At 47.8% G+C, this 15,832-nt stretch overlaps 1 long non-coding RNA gene across 3 annotated transcripts in view; it reads right to left on the reverse strand.

Annotated features, from left to right (window-relative positions):
• The window catches only part of LOC108387968 (uncharacterized), an 86,231-nt gene that overhangs the window by 6,253 nt on the left and 64,146 nt on the right, over positions 1-15,832 (reverse strand). Inside the window, exons 3-6 of one of the 3 annotated variants that reach the window (XR_012132661.1) lie at positions 7,080-7,296; positions 6,182-6,688; positions 5,816-5,996; positions 5,607-5,680 (exon numbers count right to left, since the gene is read on the reverse strand). This is a non-coding gene — a long non-coding RNA (uncharacterized lncRNA). The remainder of the gene's footprint in view (positions 1-5,606; positions 5,681-5,815; positions 5,997-6,181; positions 6,689-7,079; positions 7,297-15,832) is intronic. The other 2 variants (XR_012132662.1, XR_012132663.1) reach the window with 2 other exon arrangements.

Consider the following 15,832-nt stretch of genomic DNA (forward strand, 5'->3'; position numbering starts at 1 on the left):
TGGGAAAGGCTATGAGAAAAAACGTGGCACTGAAAATTTAGGGTAGAATCCACAAGAGACAGAGGGGCATCATAGTATTTAAGAATGGACCATAATATTTAAAAACAGAACCCAATTTAAGTCCTGGCTCTACCACTTCCTGCCTGTGTGCTCTTGGGCATCATGCCTCTGTGTCCCAGCTTCTGCAACTATAAAATGTGGATAATAATAATTTATTCTGCACTGGGTTCTCAAGACTATTAAATAACACAAGAGCTCTATGAGCAAAAACACCTAATAACAGTGACATTTTGGTAGTGATAAAATAATAATTATGAAGAGTTCAAGGTACTTTTGTTTACTGTCACACTCATGAGATGGCTAACTCATGACACTCGTCAGAAGTCACCCTCACCAGGAGAGGGGAAACTTCTGGGTAAAGGCTTTGTATAAGTTCTCTACTTCTGAGCAAGTTGATGAACTCATTCTGGGGATTCACTTAAAAACAGACTTGAGCATGAAAACTCTCAGGAGCTAAGTACCAAAGTCTGGAAGCATATGACCAAGCAGTTGTGAGGACAGTTGTGTTCCACTCCAACGGCTGTGGGACCAACACCGTGGAACTGTGCGCAGCTCTGAGCACCGCTGGGCTGAGACCTGAGTGAGAGGCAGAGGCTTTACACCTGGAATGCCATTCTTTGAACTGGATGCTGTAAGGGAAGTTCTGGCTTGGGTTCATCTTTCTTTCCCTTTTTCCCCAAGATGCATGATAAGTTTCCTCAGCTTCAAAGCCATGCCTTATGAACTGCCTGGACTAGACAGCAAGGAAGAAAGGGTGCCAAGAGAAAACACACGTGGATGTGTGATTAGAGGGAAGAGAAGGAAACTGGCTTCCGCTTTTACTCTTAATGGGCTGTCAATCCTTCATTTCCTCGGGTGTTTGAACACATCCGTGTGGCTCATGTCAATACTCTCAATTGCCATCATAAACGAAGATACATTTTTATAGTCATTGCAGGGAAAAGTCTCTGATTAGTAAGACTGTTTAGTTCTAGAGGGAAAGACCAGCCTCTGCAAGGCTAGCCGGCAAGAAGAATTCCTTTCTGAGTCACACTGTCTGATCCATCGTCTTTCTGAAGTCAGAACTGACTCAACAGTAGTCCTTTTTGCTATCTTGTGTCTCTCTTGTTGCACTTGTCAAAACAGCATTTTAGAGGTTAATAGATGGGAAATCATACAAACATTCAATACGTTTGGCAAAAGAGCCCATAAATACCCAATTAAACACAAGCATGTGCATGGAAGTGACAAGCCTTTTGAATAGTCTTACATTGTTACATTTACCCAACCTTGTCTTACTAATTGGTTCCCTAAACACATACTGATGTGTGCAAAGGGGCATTCATTTAATTGCTGCTAAGTCTCCTGGGACTTACGGAAGTAAGTCCCTTTCTACACCAACAAAACATTGTCTGCTGTGTGTCCTAAGGCAGTACAAGGTATTCAACATCTTTATTCTTGCTCCCTAAGCGCTGTCACGTCAGCAAAACACACATGAGCTTCCAATGACCAGACTAAGTAGGGCCAATGCCCAAATTCTATGCAGGGCCTCCACTCAGGGCGGGTTCAGCCAAAATGAACCCCTTTTTGCCATCAATGAGATCTCCAAGGAGAACAGGACAAAGAAGATTCACAAGGGCTCGACTCAAACCCAACACCACCAAAAGAGGAAAACAGAAAAGGAGTATAGGAGGGGAAATGCTAAGCTCCCCCAGAATTTAGATAACCAGAATTCATCCTGTTAACAAGCCCACCCAAGCCAGGAGAACACCGTTCCTTTGCAGCTTCGGCCCACCTTCATCAGAGCAGCTCTTCATAGGCTGTTACCAAAGCCCAGGCTTCTCTCAAGAATGGCCTCTTATCTGATTAAGTAGAATATTATGCTAAATATTCAGCCACCCCAGCACTAGCTGTGTGGGTGTGCGGGATAAAATCTTCATGAGAAAAATGCCATCACAAGGTCATTTGTTTAATTTCGATTCTGCAAAATGTAAAAATAGAACAAGCTGCCGGAGGGTTGAGGCTTGACAGCTTCAATGAGAAGGTCCCCATGGCACAAAAACCACGGGCTCTGCCAGATCACTTGCTTTCTCCCTCTGCCAAAGGCTGAAGGGGAAGCCCACGGAGCTCAGAGCAGCCTGCTGCCTCCATGAATCTCCGGCTCTCTCCCCTCTTTCGCCTTTTCTTGTACTTAGTCTCTGCATCTGCCTCTTACTCCATCTGTTTCCTGTCTCCTCCCACTTTGCTTTCTCTCTGCTGCCTCGCTCTCCCCTCCTTCGTCATTTTTACATGCCATTTATTTCTTTTTCTCCTTCCCAGGGACAGGCTCTCCTCCCGTGCTCCAGCACCCCCACTTGGGCTGCGCTTGCCTTCCCAGGCAGCCTATCTCCAGGCTCTCTGGGTGACAGGATTGCTCTATCACCCCTTTCCCACCTCTGTCCCCTACACCTTCCCCGTGTCCCAGACACAGAAAATGTCTTGAAAGATGGAATCTCAGAGATCAACTAGATCAAACGGCAGAGGAGCCCTAGAGGCTGCCTTTTTGCGTACTCCTTCATCAGTCAAATAGCTTTGTTATTTGTCAGTATGTTGGACAATATCAAGTCACTGAGCTCAGCAACTCCTAGGGGAGGGGAGCAGGCGGGTAATACCTCACTGGTTGTGTGTCCTACGCAAGTCAATTTTAAATTTTACGGAGTGTCTTTTCAATAAATGCTCAAGTTGCACTCTCCAATTCTGATTCCTGAGGCTCAGAGCCATGCCTATATCAACCTTATTACAAGTGTGGCTCAGAAAAGGAAATTTCTCTTTTGCCAGGGGGTCCAGAGCTATACCAAAAGCCTACGTGGGTGCTGAGCATGGACAGGTGCCTCCTGTTTTGTGCCTGTGGGGGCCTCGGGAAGGTCCCACTATTTGCCCTAGTTTCAAACTAGAGCATTTGGTTGTTTCAAGTCTGTTAATATGACTGATGGAAGCAACTCAGTTCAGCACATTACTACGCCCAGAATGGGCTCCTTGACTGTGGTGTCCATGAACAAAAGGAGGTATCTTTTTCCCCTACCGTGCATCGCCAGTAACTTTCGCTCTGAAAACGGAACTTCACAGTTCATTCAGAGAGTCTAAGGGGAAAGGTGGATAGCAGAACACTAACTCACGGATTCACCAACATCAACCCACTCTAGAAAAGAACTTCAATTCGTGTTGCTACTGCTATCTTAGAGATCTGAACTAGAGTCCACTGCCAAGTGTTCTCCAGTCTAAAGAACTCTGTTTTCACACACACCAAATAAGCCGTCACTAAATTAAGATGGCCCTCACAACAGCATACGCCTACTCTGGATCCCGTTGCCTAAAATACCCCTTCCCTTTGCTCTGACAGTGTTTCCGCCCTCCGATGCTCATTTGTTATACAGATGTGCAATGCACACCCACCAGGTACAAAGCAAAGTGGATACCGGAGTGTCCGTTAGAAGCTATATTCCGAAATAAAGGGTATATGGAACCCCAGCATCTAAAAGACATATGCAGTGTTTCTCCTTTGTGCACATTAGGGTTCTGGATCAAATCGAGGAAATGGTCATTTTAGTACAATTCGTAGAAAGATCACGCCTGGGCAGGAAATGGAATGTGGTTCCTGATGTACCACTCCTGACAGGTGCAAAAGGGGGAAAGGAGTGGAAGAAAGAAAAGATCCTAATCCACCTTTTGAAAGAACAATGCAAACCAAAACAGGGTCTAAATTGCTGTCAAGCATCCCCTGGAGAAAGCAACCCCCTAGCAGGGCAAGTGGAATGGGGGATAATTCATAGCAGAATTGTAAGTAGCAGCCCAAAGCCATGAACAGCTGAAAACTACATGCCACCTGTGTGAAGGCAGCAGCCAGTGGGAGCAGAGCACTGGGAACCCCTCCGGAGCACAGCCGCACCCTGGGGCTGGTGATATGTTACAGGCCTACGCCCTCCAGAGGGTCTGATGGGAGGGTCCCGGCAGGGGAGTCCGCAGTGAGCTAATGTGCAAAGACAACAAACAACTGCTACTCTCCAAAAGCAAAAGCTGGAAGGAGGTGGCAAGTGTCACCTTTATCATGCGCTCTCCTTATACAGATGTGATTTAATTCAAGGCCCATGATCCCTGAATACAGCTGAGCAGGAAAACAAATAAGGCCCTCGCATTCGGTGACACTGTCAAATCGGGGTCCCACAGCAGCATCCCAACCCGGCTAGGTCTTGGTCGGTCGTTCATACTGCTTTCTTTCCAACAGTAACAACAGAGCCCAGCCCCGAATCTTCAGAACCAAAGAGCCTCTGAGTGTGAACAGGGGAAACCAGACCTTCCTTCCACATGGCCTTTGAAACCCTGAACTTCATGACCATCCATGACTCCCAGCAGAGTTCTTGGCCCAAAATGCAAGTAGAGCACAAGGTCTGCTGAGCTAGTTCCAAAGGAAAGAAGCCAAGGGGAGGGTGCCTCGGGCAATCACCGGTGACCTCACTGTACACCATCAAAGGGGGCCACTTCAAGTCGGGAGCAGCAGCGAAGGTGACACGGAGGGACATCACGTATGAGCAAGAGACACTGATCTTCAAGTAAGGAACAAAGGCAGAGGCTGCACTACATAGAGGAAATAAACGTTAACCTCACCCAGACCACAGGACTGAATTGCTCACCCGGGAGACACATTTTTGCCCTTTAACCTTCTAAATGCTGCTTAACTACAAACAAGAGAGGGAGTAACAGGTCACACTAGAACAGGGTAGATGCCTCTTTGAGCCTTCCAGTTAGCCTCAAGATCGGGTTAGGGGCAAAGTGGGAGCTTGGGGTAGGGATAGAAAGTCAAGATTACCTCTTTGTCCCCCAGTGTTAGTTTCCTGAGCTCAAAGAGAGAGCCGCAGCTAAGATCTGCCCCCCAGGAAAAGCCCCTGGGCTGCAGGCTCCTCATCCATAATCCATAAAACACTCTCTCTCCAAAAGGTGATGTGCCCACACAGGCATTGGCAGAGAAGACAGCTCAGCCCCCTGCACAAACTTCTCTGTCCTCTCCCACAGTGGTGGGAGTTACGCATCTGCTGCTGTCATGAAAACATTTTATTATTTTTTTTACAAGTTTTTTTTTTTTAATTTCCTTGCATAAAGCAGGGGATCTTCCAAGTATATGTGATGTGTACAATCCTCTCACCTCACCCCTCTTCAGTTCTGCGGGTGTGCTGGAGTCACCCCCAACAACTGCTCCAGGCCCACCAGAACTCAGAGCCTAGGACCATGTTCAGCTCCTCCCTCATGGGTGGCCCTGTGGCCTGTGCATCCTGCTAAGGAACTTTGTGAGGAATGAAGTTTCTCCGGGCATGGAGTGGGCTGATGGGTGCAGACAAGGTGTTTGGGCTCTAACAACATTCTATGGCCACACCTTTCCTCCCTTCATCTACTCCATAAGAGTAAGTCCGTTTCTTCTGGAATGGGGCTCCATGCATCCCTAGGTCCAAACCAAAATTCCTCCCATTTCTAAAGTCCTACCTCCACCCTAGGAGGAAATCAGGAAAAGCAGAACCTCTCCCTAGTCTTACTGGTACCTTCAGATAAACCCCATGCTGTCCACTGCGTCTTTCTTCCAGACTTGGGCTTCCACAGTGCCAAGGGAACAGGCCTGTGGGTGATGGGGGGGCCAGACGGGGTGAGGAAACTGCTGAGAACAAGAAAAGTCAGTGTCCCCCATCCAAACTTTTGCCAGAAGCCTGAAGAGAAGCAGGCACGACCCTGCTGCCCGCAGCCCTGCCCTCACCTCTTGCCTGAGCACATCTCCAGAACCAAATGAAGAAGCCAGCTCGGCCATCTCTGGAAATTCATGATTGAGGTAGTCTATCCCAGCGGTTTCCTAGGGACACCAACTTGCCGGTGTGGACACCACAGCCAGGCCACAATCCATGTTAATAGCTTTACTGTGCCCTCTGGTAACTTTAAGGCTGTACTGAGAAAAATTCAGGGGAGACCAAACAGCACACCCAGCCCCCAGCCCCACAGCCTCCAGTGCCACCGGGATCCTCATCACCACCTCCAGCCACCACCCAGCATCCAGGTGTGTCCTTCCACCCCCCCACCCCTACCCCCGGGGCCCCCGCCCCGCTCCCGAAGCGCAGGGCGTTCTCACCTGGGTCTGCTGGGAGGGGCACTCATGCGGCCAGGCGCGCGGGGTCCGTGGCGTCCAGGACCCACCGCTGCCGGCGGCTGCTCACCACGGCGCCCGGGAGCCCGGCTTGGCAAGGAGGAGAGCGGGTCCCATCGGGAGGAGGAGCAGGAGCCTGGGGCCGCCTGCAGGCGGCGGCCGGGGCGCGGGCCGGGCAGGAGGAAGCGGAACCCCCTCCCCGGGCTCCGGCGCCGGCCGTCTGCGCGGCCCGTTCTCGCCGCGTCGCGTCCCCTCCTGCTATATATACATCTGCCCCCCTCCCTGTGCCGCCCGCCGCTCTCCGCGCCGTCCTGTCCCTGCCTCGGTGGTCTGCGCCCCGTCTCTCCGGCCCTCTGCCCTCTCCGCCTCTCCCCCGCTACCCGGCCTCTCGGGGTGCAGCCTGGGTCCTCCGGGTACTGCCCCGCTCCAGCGTTCAGCACTGCAGTGTAACTCGGGGACACCAGCAGACAGCTCCTTTAAAACCGGCCGCGCCTGTGAAATCAGACCATCAAGTTTAGTGCGGAAACCGACACCAGCCTTGCTTGCGGCGGGGAGGAGACAGGAGCCCATCTGGGGACCAGATTCCCCTGTTTCACGCAAAGCTACGGAAAGGGGCCTGTGGAGGGCGAATGGCACCGAGCACGAGTCCACAGGTGACCTGCAGGGCCTTCAGGACGGGGTGGATTCGCACTGGGTAATGTAAAAAATCTGGGCACCCGCCAAGCAGGACAGAAGCTGAGGGGTCATGAGGTTCTGTGCACTCATAATGCACATGAGAAAAGTAAGGCTCAGAGAGGTGTGTTGACTCGCCCAGATTCACACAGCCAGCTAAGGAAAGGGAGACCTGAGTTACCTGATTGTCTGTGCATCCAGGTTTTCATACCTGAAAAAGAACGCCCTGGGTGTGGAGTGGCCCCGTCAGTCTCCTTCATTCACACTTGCAGGTGCACCCAGGTTCCTGGTAGGTCGCCTGAGCCCGCGAAGAAAGCATACTCAGCCAGCTTCCAGGTTGACACTCCACTCTCACCAGAACCACGTCTGAAGTCCCCCATTCCTCCAGGAAGGGTGTGAGGCATGAGAACCCCCAAGCTGCAGCAGTGCTGAAATGAAAAGGGAGAAATGACAAATCCGTTTTCATTGCTACCTTCCAGAAATCCAGCTAACAAGACCTACGTTACAAAAGCCCCGCGGACCACTTATTATTGCCCACCCCCTTTCATGACATCTGACCACTCTCTGACACAGATATTTTCACTGTAACCACAAAAGAAAACACCTGTTCCCCACCTGTTCCTTACACCTGAAGTACTTACTACCTGCCAGTACAGGTCAAAGGGGCTTTCTCCTTGGAAGACCGCCTTACCTCCGTTCCCAGATGTTACCCCTGGCGGAGTCTTCTCACTCACAAACGGCCTTCCCTGGGCATTTCACAACCCCGAGGACAGAGCGAGCTCCTCTGCAATGGCTTCTTAGGACAATGGCGTTTGGTGACAGCTCCGTCCCACTGGGTAGATGCCACTATTTTGCATACACTCATATAATCTCTTTGGGGAACTTATGATCCCTATTTCACAACTATCTGTACAGAGGCAACTGAGAGAATAATGAAACCTCCCCAAGAGTTATTCTGTAAATCAAGAAGAATTCCTTTGTCAAACGTCACTGAAAAGCAGGTAGCAGAGTGAGCGAGTTTGGACCCTGGCTTCCGCAGTCCCACCCTTTACCAGCTTTGTCAACTTGGACAAGTTCCTGAACCTCTCTAAGCCTTAGTTACCCTGAATGAAAACTGGAGAACGTAATAGAGGCTGTCTGTGGAGTAAATGAGATTCTGAATGCAGACTGCATGGAAGTCAGTACATCTTAGCTGCCGTGTATTGTTCACACTGCTATTCAGGGCCAGGTAGCCTTCTGAAGGCCTCATACCTGCACTTACTAGCTGGATACCCTGCCCATTCTCTCTTAATCCAAACTATTTTAATCTCTAAAATGGAGATAATAATAATATGTTCCTCCTTGGACTGTGGAGAGAATTAAATAAAATAATGTACATAAAACACCTAGCATGGTGCCTGATACATAATACATATCCAAAGTACATTAGTTCCATCTTCTTCATCTCCAGTTACCAGATGTGTGATCCTGAGCAAATGACGTAACTTTTCTAAGCCTCATAGGGTTGCAAAGATTGACATAACATCTGTAAATTATCTGGCACATAGTAAGCAACGAATACATGTTAATTACCTTCCTTCCTTATTGCAACTGCTCAAAATTTATTTTTACCTGGGAGCATTCCCACCACATCTCAGTCACTCATGATCTCATTTATTCTTTACTTAAGATCCTGTTATACCCACTTTGTTTCATTTAAATCAATTTACATCTTTTTTTTACCTTCTCTCACTTAGCGAAAATGTATGACTTAAGCATGTACAGCTAGGCTGTGCTCTGATGTGCATGCATTTCTCTTTTATGACTGAAAATTTCCAGAAGCTAGGCGGGTGTTTTCTATGTGTTTTAACCTTTACAAATGTAAGAATTTTAATCCTACAAATGTAGCCATAGGCATAGACTCATTGAGCTAGAAGGAGGCCCAGAGATTATATTAGACAACATTTTCATGTTACAGCCCGAAGAGGAAAATTGACTTACACGCATTATGAAAGCTAAAATGGTGTCAATCTTCTATCTCCTCATCCAGTGTTCTTTGAACTGTGCAAGCATTTCTGGCCATGTGTTCCATGGAACGCTGCTTAATGGGTGGCACCCCACTGAAGGGTGCTAAGACCAGTGTGTTTGATAAATAATGGGTTAAGTAAAGTAAACTATGTTTTATTTTGTTTGCTTAGTTTTGTTATTGTTTTTACTACAAGACTTGTCAGAGCCTGTATTATGTTTATGAGCACTGTGAATTTTCAAGGGAGACATACAGTATATTTCACTTGTTAAATATCCAATCAGGAAATCGTTTCTCAAAGAGCATTGGGGGAACTAGTGATCTAAGATTAAGGGAACACAGAGCTGCACCCTGGAAATCACCCAGAGCTAATTGGAAATCCCATCAACCAATGGGACTGCTCAGTTTGTGAGACCTCCAGAGAGGAGGCTAGTGTTAACTCATCCTAGGCATTCACTGAGTCCTCTTTCTAGGTCTAGGAACTTGTCTTATAGATGCAGTCCTCAGATACAAGGAGAACATCATTGTGGGTCCCCTCTTCCCTGAGCAACTTCTGTGGCATGGGAAACTGGAAAGCAGTTGAGAGACTACGGGGATACAGTTCTACCTTCCCTGCTGTGACTCTGGGCAAATTTCCTGACTGCTCCAGCTATAGAGCACAGTGCTAAGAGCATGGGCTTGGAGCTAGATAGTCCTAGGTATTAATCCCATGGCTATTTTTCACTGGCTGTTGGATATTGGACAAGTTGCTTAACCTAACCTTAAGCTCAGTTCTGTCATTTATAAAATCAACATAATAACATCAGATGAAAATATTACTGCATTAAAACTCCTGGCACCAGGCCTGGCCTAAAAAATGTAAGCACCCAAAAAGTCTCTTAGTACCACCAAGAGTTATAACAGTTACTACTAATAGTAATACCATACTACTTCTAAATAGTAGAGGAGCTGTTACAGCACTTAGTTGTCAACATACAGCGTGGCAATATAGCAGAATTTTGCTGAATCTGAGAGTCCAACCTTCATCTTTCCTCTTTCCCCATGCCATGCTGGGCCTTCAGTAGGACCCAATACCTGCTCTGCCCCTTCAGAGCTGGGAAGAAATGAGTAGTAAATACTCCTGGAACAAACTCAGAAATAAGCAAAAATGGATATTAATCACCCATAAGAAACTTCCTTTGATTAAGCAGCAGCTGAATGCCAGGCATGGGGCTAGGTGATTTTTCTTTATATTTACAATCATTATCCATCAGTATCTATATCTGTCTGCAGCCTCACAACCGCACTAAGAGGGAGGTTAGATAACGCATGAAGAGCGTGACAAATAAAGAAAATAAAGAAACTAAGGTTCAGGAAGTTTATGGGGCAAGAGACCAAATTAATCCAATGACAAAATGAACAACTACTAACTTCCCTGAGGCCATCTCTATCCCAGGGTATCAAAGGCTTATTGTGTACTAGAACACTCTTTATGGGACATGGCTGGGAGAGGGAATACCTCTCTCTTGAATGGGAGGGGAAATTGTGCAACAGATGTTAATTAACAGGTGTTAATTAATGCCCAATTAAGAAAGAAACGGAGCCAAGAAAATTCCTTTCTCAGCTGTCTCCCCAGAGCCCCCCCCCCCCCCCCCCCCCGTGTCAGTCTGGACTATGTAAGGCTGCAAGGCTCCCATGAGCCCACCAATAGGTACAGTATTACTGTGGGAATCATTTCACAATATATGTAAGTCATTATGCGGTTCACCTTAAACTTACACAGTGCTGCGTGTCAGTCATCTCTCAGTAAGACGGGAAAATAAATAAAGGAACTATGGTATCAGCTGAGCAGAGAGGACATTTTGTATAAACAGAAATGAAGACATAATTTTCTCCCCACTGTTCTTAGGAACCCAGGCATGTGGGACCATGATGGTGAATTAATGCCCTCTCTTTCCCTCTCCCTCTCACCCAAAATACCCTCTCATATTCCTCCCATCCACCTTACCTTTCATCCTCAGCAAGAAAGCTCCCCCTGGGGTGAGCAGGTAGCTCCTTGCAAACTAACCCTTCCAAACATCTAAGACCCAGCTCCTGACCGGGTCAAGTCAAAGCTTCAGGCCCCCTTTAGCGGCAGCCTCAGGATGAGAAAAGGGCTGCCTTAACACCATCCAGGAGGCCAGAACCTTAATGGCAGTCACAGCCATCTCCAACTCCTGCCAGAAAATACAATCAGGCTATTTTTTTTCCAAGAGCGTTTGGAAGGAAACCAAGCTAATAAGAGAGAAAAATCAAGAGGAAGAAAGAGAGCAAAGCTTTGTTATTTCTCCAGGCAAAAATATAACGAGAAGCTTCTGCAGCCAAAATTACACCTGCATAGTTGAGATTGGAGAGGACAAAACACCCAAATGTCCATGTTCTCTCATCAGAGGATTTTATATGTTTGTCCTTCTCAGAAATATCGGCTGTGTGGCTGTGTATGTGATGTATTAAGGGGCTGAGGTGGGGGTGGGCAGAACCCCACCATTTTGTAACAACTAATACAGTGTATGAGATCCTGTACCGAGTGCTATCAATCAGTGCAAGATTTCCTGAAATCCTCACAATAACACTATGATGTTAGTTTCGTTATCCCCACTTTATAGAAGAGAAAGTGTTAACAAAGATCCAGTAACGTCCAAAGCCACACAATGGAGTCAGCATCTGGGATGGGAATCGAATCCCTTATCTGTGACAAATAATAATCTCAATGAACTCACATTTGTATTTAGCATTTCAAGCATTTTCTCTCTAGATAGTGTGAAAATGGAAAAAGGGAAGCCTCCTTGAGGTGGGGGTGAAAGGCCTGCAGGGAGAGCTCTCAGGCCTACCAATCCTCAAACCAGACACCTTACAACTCATACTATTTTGATTATGTCACCACCCAGTAGATAAGGGAAGAGTTTCTGCTGCCCCAGCAACAGCCTGGCAATAGCTCAGCCAATGAGAGACTGTTACAACTCAGCCAATGAGCAGTCATGACACATGGGACTCCCAGTTTCCTCCAATGGACTTCACCCTTATAACAGTCCCTGAACCCTTTCTCTATAAAAGAGCCCCCTCTCCTTTGGTCTCCCACATGCCTGTGGCTTTGCAATAGCCTAACTTCCTGAACTATAATTCTCTGCGGTTGCAGAATAAACCCATTTTTCTGGTAAAATAAGTGATAGCTTTATTTTTAATGTTAACAAAAGCAAACAGTCTTGTGAGATAAATCAAACACCTCTCCCAACTTACACGTGTGGAATAGGGGCTTAGGAAGGTGAAGTGTCCCAACTGAAGTCAAACAGGTAGTAAATGACATGGGTAGGTCTTGGCTTATTCTACCACTCAGTCATCTTGCAAAACAAGCACTTTACAGATTTTGGAATCTTCATGTCCTGAAGAATCAGAAAACATGTCACTTCTGAAAAATGCCCCTGACATACTCCCATGGCCAAGCCAGTCACTGCAAAGGGTAAATGCTAGGGGGAAAATACAAACAACACAAAAAGGCCAGAAGAATCTCCGGGATCTCTGGACACTAGGCAAAGGTTCCAGGAACTGGAGCCCCTCTGCCTCAGTCTCTCATTGACCTTCAGACCAAATGGTCAGTTTTCCCTGTGTAGAAAAAAACTTAAGGATGAATGATGATAATAAAAACATATGCTTACAAATTAGGTCTTACAAATTTCAGGCACTGTTAGAAGCACTTTACATTTTATTTACTCATTTACTTGGGAGTCGTGCCATGAAGTAGGTACTATTATTATCTCCATTAAATAACGCACAGAGAGGCCAAGTAATTTGCCCAAGAGACGTAGCTGGTAGGGGAACAGCTAGAATTTCAATCCAGAGAATCTGGCGCCCAAGAACAAGAGCAAGGCTAGTTAGTAGCTATCCCGGATATTGCTAGCTGCTCTGATGAGGTCCTTGGAGCACCAGCTGACCAGAAGAGGTACGGGAGGCTCTGGGGTCAGTGCCTGTGTCTGAGGGAGGGTGCTCAGGGACGTCATTGCCCCTCCTCTGAGTTGGCCTTTGCCCATGGATGCTTGGCTAATTCCTCTGCCCATCTCTTTGCCAGCGTCACCAGCTGCCCCTTGTCAGCCCAGCACAAAGGGAAGCCAAATTGGCTGGGGGAGGGGTGGCAGTGCCGACACCGTCCAGCTTGCCAAGCAGGGGCTTCTCTTCCCCTCGCCCTTCTCCTGGGAGAGCCCATCTGGCCTGTATCACCGGCTGATTTGTGCTTTGAAAAGCCTGTTTTTAAGAGAGGGCAATGGGCTTCACTTCCATGAACCAAGTCCGTCAATCTGATCAGGTGTTTTTCCCCTGCGTCTGGGCAACACCCAGCCCCGCAGGGTCCGCTGCTGGCTTTGAAACGAGGCTCTACCAGGGTCCAGCCACAAAAAGCTACAGGGGCATTCAGGCCTTTTTCAGGGGGCACATTTGACCTCAGGGTTTTAGAATGGCTTCCTCCATCCTCTCTGCCCACCAGATTTGTTGGCACAGTTGAAAAACACAGGCAAAGGGCCTGAGTAGGGTGCAGAAGAGTAGCAGCCTGTGGCGGTGACCAACACAAGCCTAGGGCCCAAACTCAAGTCCAAAGTTCACTGGAAGCACGCTGTTTGAACTTGGGAAAATTATTTCCCCTTCTGCCCTTTACTCAAGGCGCCACTTTTCTCATCTATAAAATGGGAGAGTTGGATTCGATGGGCTCTGAGGCTCTTTCCACATTGTTTGGAATGGAAAAACTCCTCCAGAAGACGCTTTTCCAAGGGGAGGATGGGGGAAGAGCCCAAGGCTGCGGCCATCCCCCGAGCTCCTCCCTGGGGACATTTCCTCTGTCACCAAGGCACAGCACTCCCGCTCTCCACACCCGCCCCACTGCCGTGACCCTTGATGAGGCAGGCCCCCGCGCAGGCTGCCCGGCCAGCCTCTAGCCCTGGGGAGGACACCCCAGAGCTGCCCTCTGACCCAAAGCAGCAGACGCTCCTGTCCAGGTTCTGAGGAGTGCCCCACTCTCAGCCTCATCCAGCTGCCAATCTTAGGGTTCGGTGCTTATTTGCCTCTGACTTTGCTTTCCTCTTCTGAGCCATACAAAGAAAAGACTAATGAATCCTTACAAGGTGCCAGGCAATGAGCTAATCAGAAATACGGTTATTAAGCTTTGCGACATAAAGTGTCTCACAGAGAACATTTATCAGACTCCTCAACCATGTCAGACTCTAGCCCTGACAGGCAGCAGCTACTGAGAACAGTAGTCGGTTAGACACTTTGTTTCTAAAGGGCTATCCTCACTCTAATGGCCTCCAATCTGAAAGAAATAAGGCTAAAAAGAAACCAGGTCAGAGCACACGAGGAGAAAGCAGAGTTAGGAAGCCAGCCTGGTGTCTCGGGTTATGCTATAAATCTTAGGGCTGGGTGCTGAGTCTTGATCAGATGGCTTCCAGCACTGAGTAGAGCACCACACACCAACAAGCCATTGGTAAAGCCTCTTACCCTGAAGGCTCGTGATGAAATGCCCTGTCCTTTGTCAAAGTCCCGCCGCTCATTCTCTACCACCAGCTCCTACTGTTGGGGCTTATCGGACTTGGAGTCTGGCTGTAGGACATTCCAAAGAAAGGGTCTAGGAGCCAAAAGTCAAGTCTTCTGCCATGGATGGGATCTGTGTTCATGGACAGACATGGCAGCAGCTAATGAGAAAAACCCTCCTGGGCAGATGGCACATGACATTTGGAGAGGCTGGTGACAGACACTAGGCAGTGATCCAAGCAGAGAGGTCCCCAAACAGCCGATGCTCTGAAAGGTGGAGTACAAGGACACAGACAGTGTGTGGGGCAGGCAGTTAACAACAGGGGGTCTGTGGGGAGTGTCCAGTCTCTGGATCCCACCCCTGAGAATGCTAGTAAGAATGTATAGGGTTTCTATCCCAGAGGAACTGTGTTTTGGGCAGGTTATAAAGTCAGGACCATTTACTGATAAGAAAACTGAAGACCCAGGTTTCATCACCAGCGCAGGGTAGAGCTGGGCTGCAAACTCAGGGAGCTGGAATCCAGATCCTGGGTATTTCACACTCTACCGCCTCCCTGAGCGAGGGTGGAGCTACACATTTAGGCAGTTTAGGTGCCTGCTGGGAACCCAGGAAGTCAATACAGAGTCAATCCTGGAACATGTTTACTGACTGACTATAAAGCATTAGGTGAAGTCTTTCCTGTGGGTCTGAACAGGATACTACAGACGGGGCAGCACAAGGTGAGAACCGGGATGTGAGGCCCAAGTCAGTGAAGAGACACTAAGGAAAGCCTCTAGTCACTCTCATTCAGTTCAAGTGTCCACACTCAGTCAGATGCACCCCAGAGTGCAGAAAGAACATGCCAAATGCAATCCCAGACCCTCAGCAGTCATTCAATTGTAGTTTCCAGAAAACCAGAACTTGAAGAATCACTGTCAAAGTACTAGGAGAGATTATTAAACACATTACACTACAAAAGCAGAGTCAAACTAGATTCCTTAGGAACCAGTCACGTCAACATAAATTAACTTACCATTTTGATAGACTTGTTAGGGAAGTAAGATACTCATTAAATCCTTGTGTATATCTTTCATTCATTCAACAAACATTAACAGAGAATCTGCCATGTGGGACAACAGTAGTTAACAAGACAATTATACATCTTTTCTCTCACTGAGTCTGCTGGGAAAAGTCAGAAAATACACACGTAAACAAACAAAATTTCAGATAAGCAAAGATGCTGGGGAAAAAAATTTAGCACCGCCACAGACTAGAGATTGGCTTCTAAGTGAGGGGCTCCTTAGCTGGAATGATGGGGAAGCTTCTCTAAATGTATCTGTGCTGAGACGGGGGTGATAAGGAGCCAGACATGTGGGGATATAGGGGAAAGTTGTTTCAGGAAGAGAAAACAGTAAGTGCAAAGTTCCAGGTACTTGAGCAAATTTGTCAT

The sequence above is a fragment of the Manis javanica genome, chromosome 6, assembly GCF_040802235.1.
Source record: "Manis javanica isolate MJ-LG chromosome 6, MJ_LKY, whole genome shotgun sequence".
Taxonomy (NCBI): Eukaryota; Metazoa; Chordata; class Mammalia; order Pholidota; family Manidae; genus Manis; species Manis javanica.